The following is an 8702-nucleotide window of genomic DNA, read 5'->3' as shown; positions in this document are numbered from 1 at the left end:
AAAAAAAAAAAAAAAAAAAAAGGATGAGGTGAGCTAGATGTTACGCTCCACAAGGAAATAACAATGTCTGGGGGTTGGTTTAAAAAAAAAAAAAAAAAAAAGTTTTTGCCAAGTGACTGGAAGAATGGTGGAAAGGAAGGAGTATGGGCTTCTGAATCATTTAGACTTGGATTCAAGCCCCACCCCTGCCATTTACCATCCATGTGAAAGTTGTGTAACTTCTCTCAGACTCAGTTTCCCCAGCTGTAAAATGGGAATAATGACGCTTATCTCACAGGTTTGCTGTAAGGACTATACATAATATAGGTAAATTATCTTAGCATAGTGTCTAGAACATAGTACATGATCAGTAATTAGTAGCTACTGCTAATACTTAAAACAGGATGCCAGATTTTCCTTAGTCTTCTTTGTGGAGCCCACACACAATGGGCACAAAGTATTTAAACCTAAAACCCCCAAGTGCTACAGCAAACAGAGGTGATTGGTAGAGCCACGTAGAAGGCAGTGATATCTGGACAGCTATTCTCTTCTTGCCCAAAGCTAGAGATCACTGAAGTGCAGAGAGCCACATTATGAATATGGAACATATGGAACCAAGCAGTAGTGCAGAGAGAGAAAAGCCATTCCTTGAGGGACAGAAAACTACCAAAGGCATTTAAGACAATTCACTGTGAAGGATACAAACCTCCCAAGGGTCAAAATCTGACTTGTACAGAAGCAAATGGGGAAAAGGGGTAACCAGAATATAGAAGCATACTTGCTGAAAGTTCTGCCCCACCAGGTATGAACTTGCAGACAGAGAGACTGAGAATTCTCTACAGATGGTGTGGGAGTTCTGACTCCCACAGAGCCCTTCCTGGTCCAGCCTGGCTGGGGTGCGGAACAGTGTGGGAAGTAGAAGAGAATCAGCAGACGACAGAGAATCTGCATCTGGAAAAAGATGCCAGCTGACCTGGGTTGGAGGTGTTTCCATTGGCTACTCCCAGCAGTGGGTTTCACAAGTTCCCTGGTGAAGAGGGACTGGAAGTTATGACATAATCACACTCTGCCTTCATTGTAGTTTGTTGTATACCTAGTAATGATTAGGTCATCCACTCGGTAAACTGCAGGTATTTCATTCTAAGTGTGGATTCCATCATCTTACCTAATCCATCTGTTGTCCTCATGGAGTCCTGAGTCAGCTGATGATTGGGGATTAAGATGCTGCAGCCTATAAGCAGCGCCCATGAATGAGTGGGCCTGGGCAAGCCTGTTCCCTCTGGCGTGGCCCATGCTGCGTTTTCTTCTCATTGCATTTAGTTTCACCCAGAGTCTAAAATGAACAGGGAGGGCATGAGCATTGTTTTCCTTTGAAATCCCATTCATGCTAATGGTCAGAGGAGGGGAAGGCCCTTGGTAGTGAGGAGCACACCCCCACACACACCCCGTCTGTGGAAGGAGGGTGGAGGGAGGCATCTCTCTTCACCCGTGGATGACTGGCTTCACCCATGACTCCCTCAGCACTAGGACTGAACGCCGCTGGCAGGAGCTGCAAGAAAAGCATTGTGTGCCATTCTCAAGGGGCGGGGCGGGTGGGGGGGACGGTGGAGCCTCACCTGAGAGGCTTCCTCTTCCATGAATAATTGAAGGATGTTGCAGGTCGGGGCCACCTGGGCCTGCTTGTAATCCCCTAACACAAGGGTGAGGAAAGAGAGTCACCACACCCACTACTAAAATTTCAGGGATGGGCCCTGTGCTTTTAGAAAGCAGGGGGTGGGGAGCCGGAGTGAAAAAACCAAAATCCTTAGGTAAAAACTCGCTTGACTGGGTGTCAAAGCCAGGCACAGTCCTCGTTCTGACTGCTGCATGGGGCGATCTTTACAGCCACTTCTAACAGAGACTCACAGAGCCCCAGGCAGGAGATGAAGAGCAGCCCCACCTCCTCCCCATGGGTCCCACCAGCTCTGAGCTCTGTTTGTTTAAGACACTTGACTTCTGTGAATGATTTCACTTGGGAACAGAAGAAGAAGAAAGGAGGACTGAGCTAATAAAAATATGAAGTTTGAAGGCAAAACAAAACAATTTGCATGCTTTATATAGTGGAGAAAGAAAGGGTTGAAAATAATTTGGGCTAAAATTGTGGATCAGCTGAAGGGAGAGAAGAGTTTTCATTAGAAGCTACTGACCTGGGTTTCCCTGGTGGTGCAGTGGTTTAGAATCCACCTGCCAACGCAGGGGACATGGGTTCGAGCCCTGGTCCGGGAAGATCCCACATGTCTCGGAGCAACTAAGCCCGCGCACCACAACTGCCTGTGCTCTAGAGCCCGCAAGCCACAACTACTGAGCCCTTGCGCCACAACTACTGTAGCCCATGCTCTCTAGGGCCCATGTGCAGCAACTCCTGAGCCTGTGTGCTGCAAATACTGAAGCCGGTGTGCCTAGAGCCCGTGCTCCGCAACAAAGAGAAGCCACCGCAATGAGAAGCTTGTGCACCACAACGAAGAGTAGCCCCCGCTCGCCACAATTAGAGAAAGCCCGCGCAGCAACAAAGACCCAGTGCAACCAAAAATAAATAAATAAATAAATTTATTTTAAAGAGAGAGAAAGAGAGAGAGAGAGAGAGAAAACCCCAGGAAAGGTGGGGAAAGAAGGAGGGAAGGGAGTGTAGATCATCCCTGAAAAAAATGTCTGAAGGTCTTCATTTTTGCTTTTGGCAAAAATATGCTGTGGTCTGATTTTGTTAACTAATTCAGTGCAATTCTGCTCTATGCATTTCAGCAAAACCCTGACTCCTCTGTGGCCTTCTCTGAGGTCTCTGTAATGAGGCCCTGGCAGTGCAGTGGGCAGTGATTTGAGGTCTCCTGTAAAATGTCTTGTGATGTGGCGCATTGCATAAACAGTGGGGTGCACCCTTGTGTCTGGTTTTCACCTCTCTGGAGAGTCAGCTCCCGGATTCGTCTTTCCAGTGGTTCTGAGGAGCCTGCAAGAGGGCCTGCTGTCCTGAGTTGATCTCCCAAAGCTCACACCCCTGACTTTGTTCTCTGACTCAGAAGGGAATGAACTCTGCATTCGTCATGGTGCTGCCAGTGGATGCCCCATCTGTCCCAGGGCCAGATCTCAGGCTGAGGATGATTCAGGGTGGTATCAGGGTTCAAAGGAAAGGCTTTGGAGACCTGGTTCAAACCTAGGGTGAACAAGCTTCCTAGTTTTCCCAGAACTGTCCTGGTTTTAGCACTGAAAGTCCCATGTCCCAGAAAACCCCCTAGTCCTGTGCAGACTGGGATGGTTGGTCACCCTATGCTAGTTCTCTCACTTCATAGCCAGTAATTTAAACTCTTTGAACCTTAGTTTCCCCATAGGTGAAATGAGGATAATGATAACAATATATGGTATTAGAGGACTAGGGTCGATATCCATCCATAGATTTTTCAGGAAGAAAAGAGGATTGGGTGACAAAAATTATGTCTTTCTGCCTCTGTTCCAAGAAGGAGTAGATGTCTCCTCTCCCCAAGTGTTTTTACTTTTCCCAGTGTAGATGTGAGGACAGCACTTGAAGATTCTGGAACCATCTTCAGAAAGCCTTGCAGGCTCTGGTTGATGCAGAAGCGTGGATTAAGGGCTCTCCCAGCCCTATGATTATCTGATTAAGTGATGGCAGAAGCAGATGTCTGCTTGCAGAAGTCACTTTTAGAGCTACCACTTGGGAGTCACAAATAAGGGATTATGAAGCCTTTTCTTTTCAGTTTCTTTGCTGCCCCTTGACTATCGTCTGCAAAGATTCTGAACTAATAGCCATGTTCTTTTGTTCTTTTTTTTTTTTCCTGAATTACTATCTCCCAGTAAGTACTGTTTCAGGGCTGAAAAAGGAAAAGTCAATGTTTTCAAAGGACACCCTTGCAAGGCATTTGCAGCACAAGGGTGGATTTCGCAAGCATCTTAATCCCTGGCAGTGATGGCTGAGGGCTGTCTTGGAGACCAGAAGCAGGAGAGCAAGAACTCAGATAACAAAAGAGAGGCGGAGGGGATTATTATTCAAATGCCCAGATAAAAGAAGGCCTTAATCAAAGACACCATAGAAAACAAGCCACAGGCTGATAGGGAGTATTTGGAACATGAAGGTGTCAAAGGGATCCAGGCCTTTTCTGAAAGGAAGGAAAAGACTGGGGGAAATGGTCCTTCATTAATTGAGCAGAGCTCTGTCAGTGCTGACAACAGGAGGGAACTCTTATTAGGAAGATGCCAAGGGCAGGGGACTATTCAAAGTGCAAACATCTTCACCACCCCAGGCCTCTCACCCCCATCGCAAATGAAGTAAGAATCATTAGAATTAGTGCCAGGGTCTGACTGAAAATAGAAGTCTTCAAACGTTGGAAAATTCAACATGCGAGACTCTGGCAGTGATAACAAACTAGTTTGTGTCCAAGGCAACTGATGGCACAATTTTGCGTAATTAGGACACCTCTGGGAATAGAGAGAAAAAAGGGCTCTCCAATCAGGAATTTACTGATTTACATAAACATTTAGTGTGACCGGTGGTTTCAAAGCCTACAGTACCTCCTTCACATTTACGTTGTAAAGTAATGAAGGGGCGGGCTTCCCTGGTGGTGCAGTGGTTGAGAGTCCGCCTGCCGATGCAGGGGACACAGGTTCGTGCCCCGGTCCGGGAAGATCCCACACGCCGCGGAGCGGCTGGGCCCGTGAGCCATGGCCGCTGAGCCTGCGCGTCCGGAGCCTGCGCTCCGGAACGGGAGAGGCCACAGCAGTGAGAGGCCCACGTACCGCAAAGAAATTAAATTAAATTAAATTAAAAATAATAAATAAATAAATAAAGTAACGAAGGGGCAGAATGCCAAAGAGAGCGACATTGCTGGCTTCGGAGGCACACAAAATGGCCCACCAGATTCTGGGGAAATCTGCAAAGTAGATGTTTCTAGGTTACTGGATCATCTTTTCTCCTGTGCTTCCCACCCTTTTCTAAAGAAAATTAAATTCTGGAACAGTTCGTTTAAAAGTCAAGAAATTTGATCATCAGAGTAGCACATTAAGGCATGCCCATTAACAGCGTAATAAATCACCCCAAAGCTCAGCGACTTAAATCAACCACAATTATTTTATTACCTTCCCCAGTTTCTGTGGTCAGGGATTCAGGGAGGGCTTGGTGGGGAGATTCTGGTCTGGGATCCCTCATGTGGCTGCAATCAGATAGCGGCTGGAGCTGGAACAGCAGAGGGGCTAGAGGAGCTGCAGTCTTGCTGGGTATCTCTCTCTTTCTTCATGCGGTCTCAGGGCCTCTCTATGTGCTCTCTTCAGAAGAACTGGTTTGTGCTTCCTCCTCACAACATGGCAGGCTCAGGGCAGTTAAAACTGCTCCAGTGCAAGTATTTCTGCTTCCAAGACAGCAGCCACATCAAATTTCATGACATGGCCTCAGAAGTCACACAGCATCTCTTCTGCCACATTCCATGGCTTACAAGTGAGTCACAAACCCACCTAGATTCAAGGAGGAATTAAATTTACTCCTCAGTGGAGAAATGGCAAGGTTCTCAAAGAGCAATGTGGGCTGGGAGATATTGTGACCATCTTTGGAAAATATAATATGCCATAGGTATAAATAACTGTTGATCATAGCCCTTAAAGAAGTTTTTGTATTTTAAGAAAATAATGTTAGTCCAAATAAATCTCTATCTTAGTGGAATAAGTATTGAAGAACCTTACATTAACTACCTTTAATCTCTTCTTCTCCACATTACTTAAGACAGTTGAGGGTAGAACAATTGGGTGTAATGTGCTATATTTGCTAGGGCTGCCATAACAAAGGACCACAAACTGAGTGGCTTTAACAACAGAAATGTATTGTCTCGCAGTGCTGGAGGCTAAAAATCTGAGATTAAGGTTTTGGCAAAGTTGATTTTCCCTGAGGGCTATAACCGAAAAACCATTCCATGCCTCTCCCCTAGCTTCTGATGGTTTGCTGGTAATCTTTGCTATTCCTTGTTTTGTAGAAGCATTGCTCCAACCTCTGCCTTCATCTTCACATGGTATTCTCCCTGAGTGCATGTATCTTGTCCAAATTTCCCCTTTGTATAAGGACACTGGTCATATTGGATTAGGGACTCACCCTACTACAGTAAGACTTCATCTTAACTAATTTCATCTGCAATGACCCTGTTTACGTATAAGGTCGCATTCTGAGGTACTGGGGGATAGGACTTCAACATATGAATTTGGGGGGGGACACAATTCAACCCATAACATGTCTCTCATTTTTTGAAAGAAGGAGCTTCTTTTGATGTGGTTTCTGAAAGTATGAATGCAAGAGCAGGGCCCAATCCCAGGTAAAATTTTCAAATATTATATCTATCTTCTCCTTTCCATGGCCCTGGACATTCTCTTGTATCTCCTAAACACCTTCTTTAAATTTTAAGTAAAGGTTTTCATTAAGGCTTTTAATGCCATTAGAGTATTTTAGGATTAAATGTCCTTTTTGTTAAAATGTAATGATCAAATATTGCTTATGGGGTCTCTTTCCCTCCTAAATTTTCCATCGTCTTAATGCCCCTAGTTATGTAACTTCATATTGCATAGAATTTTTCAAGACTTTATCCTCCTTGTAACCTGGGTCTCACCTATGCAACAACCTAGTTCATTTAAGGAGGCTTAAAGAGCAATTTATTGATTTGGGGGATTTGAGATTTTTCTCTCTCAATATTAGGCAGACATTTTAAATTTTATTTCCTTTGGATGTCTAAAGCGAAAAGAAAATAGAACAAGCACATCTCGCTGCATCATTAGGGAAGCCACAAGTCTTTGGCTTTTCTAACCTAGCACTTACCTGGCACTTGATGTTTTTAAAATACCATCCAATCATTAAATAGCCAGTTCCTACTACATCTTTGTAAGATGTGAGAATTCTTGCCATTTTTAGTAGAGGAAATTGAAGCAAAAAGAACCAAGGTGACCTTTGCAAGGTGAAATAACAAATGAGGAGTAGACCCAGATATCCACCATTTTATGAACTAAAACTTTGTCCTGTGCAAGCCCAGGGGTAGATTTTCATGACCAAATCCTTTTATTCTCTTCCCAGAAGCCAAATGCTCACTTTCCCCTTTGCTCTGCAGTCATTAGAGGGGCAGCAGGAAAGGCAGGAGTTAGCAGATGCCCAGAAAACAAGGAGGATGCCTAGCAGATACCTACTGAGAGCAGGCTTGTTATTAGTGTTTGTAAAACACCCCCTGGAGAGTCCTAGAAATCTTAAGGGGAAACTTTGGAATATGAAGCCCTGAGTCAGCAGGTGGGCATCCCAGTGCAGTCTCTTTTGCATTTGCTGGGTGGTGAGATCTGAGAAATTCAGGTCATATGATAATAATGAAAAAGATATGGAAGGTGTTTCTTCTAATCCTAGAAAACTGTAATCTTCTTAATCACAGACTCTATTAGAAACAGGCCCCCCAAAATACTTTGGTCTGGTCTTATGCCAATAAACGGCAATAGCAACTTTTACCCTTAATTCAAGGAAGGTCTGCAGGAAAGAATCCCAGGCATCTTGTGTGGTTGCCTCCATAGAAAGGTCGGTAGGCACCATGATGCCCTCTAGTATTTGCACAAAGTTCTCAGTTATTTCTCTGGTGAGGAAAGATTGCATATAATTGGCTGGTCCTATACTTGAGTGGAGGGAAATCAATGGCATGCACATTATCTTGCTTAAGGTAATTCAAGATGCCACCCAGATGAGCATGTTCCTCTTAGGCAGGCCAACAAGAAGCAAGAGGCCAACTCATATCACATTCTCCTCTCCTGAGCTACCAAACACACCTTTTCCTTGCTTTTCTCTTTAGTCATTTACTGTAAAATGGTGACTGGCTTTTTACTGGGCAGAAGTATATCTAGTAAGGTATGCTTTGCTTTGATTATATGATACTTACATGGAATAGCACGTGATATGGACTTCTTTATGAACAAGGATATAAATTGAGGCTTCTTGTTTTCATATCAAAGTGCCACCTTTGTGTCCTGCACACCTAAGTTCTAAGCATATGGATAGAAGCATTTAGGCCTGTTTTCATAATCAATACTAGGAAATTCATCCTATTTCTCATTTCACATTGGCTGCTGAGAGTCTCAGAGCCAAATTTAGTGCTCAGTTTCATTGTATATTCTTAGTTTAGGTTTTCAGGTATAAAATATTTACAATGTTTATTATTAATCCAGTCTTAATGATTTTATTTTCAAAGAGTTTTTTACTACAAGGTATGTCAAATCTTTTTTTCTTAATAATTTAAGCATGGTATTAATAATAAATAAAATACATTTTGAAAAACAGTATACTATTCAACACTGAGAAAGTCCTTAGAAAGTCATTATTTGTTTTGTGCACAGGTTGATTAGAGAACACTGGTAAGAGATAACCAGTTCTGATATTTTGCTGGCAAACACCTATCCTACCATACTGGAAAGTTAAGATGTTGACATCTCTCTATGAATCGCTTAAAGCCACTGCCCCGAGCCTCCTTAGGACATGCCACAGCAATTTACCTCTGCCCCTTGCCTGGGACCACTCCCTCCTGCACCTTCCCCAGGATCCAGCTCTGACCTGTAGCCATTCTCTCAAGTTGGTTGTCTAGCCATTCTGATGAGATATATATATATATATATATATACATTTTAAAAAATTAATTAATTTATTTATTTATTTTTGGCTGTGTTGGGTCTTCGTTTCTGTGTGA

Source organism: Physeter macrocephalus, chromosome 7 (assembly GCF_002837175.3).
Source record: "Physeter macrocephalus isolate SW-GA chromosome 7, ASM283717v5, whole genome shotgun sequence".
NCBI lineage: Eukaryota > Metazoa > Chordata > Mammalia > Artiodactyla > Physeteridae > Physeter > Physeter macrocephalus.
The sequence above is the reverse complement of the archived record's forward strand: the minus strand, read 5'-3'. Positions refer to the sequence as shown.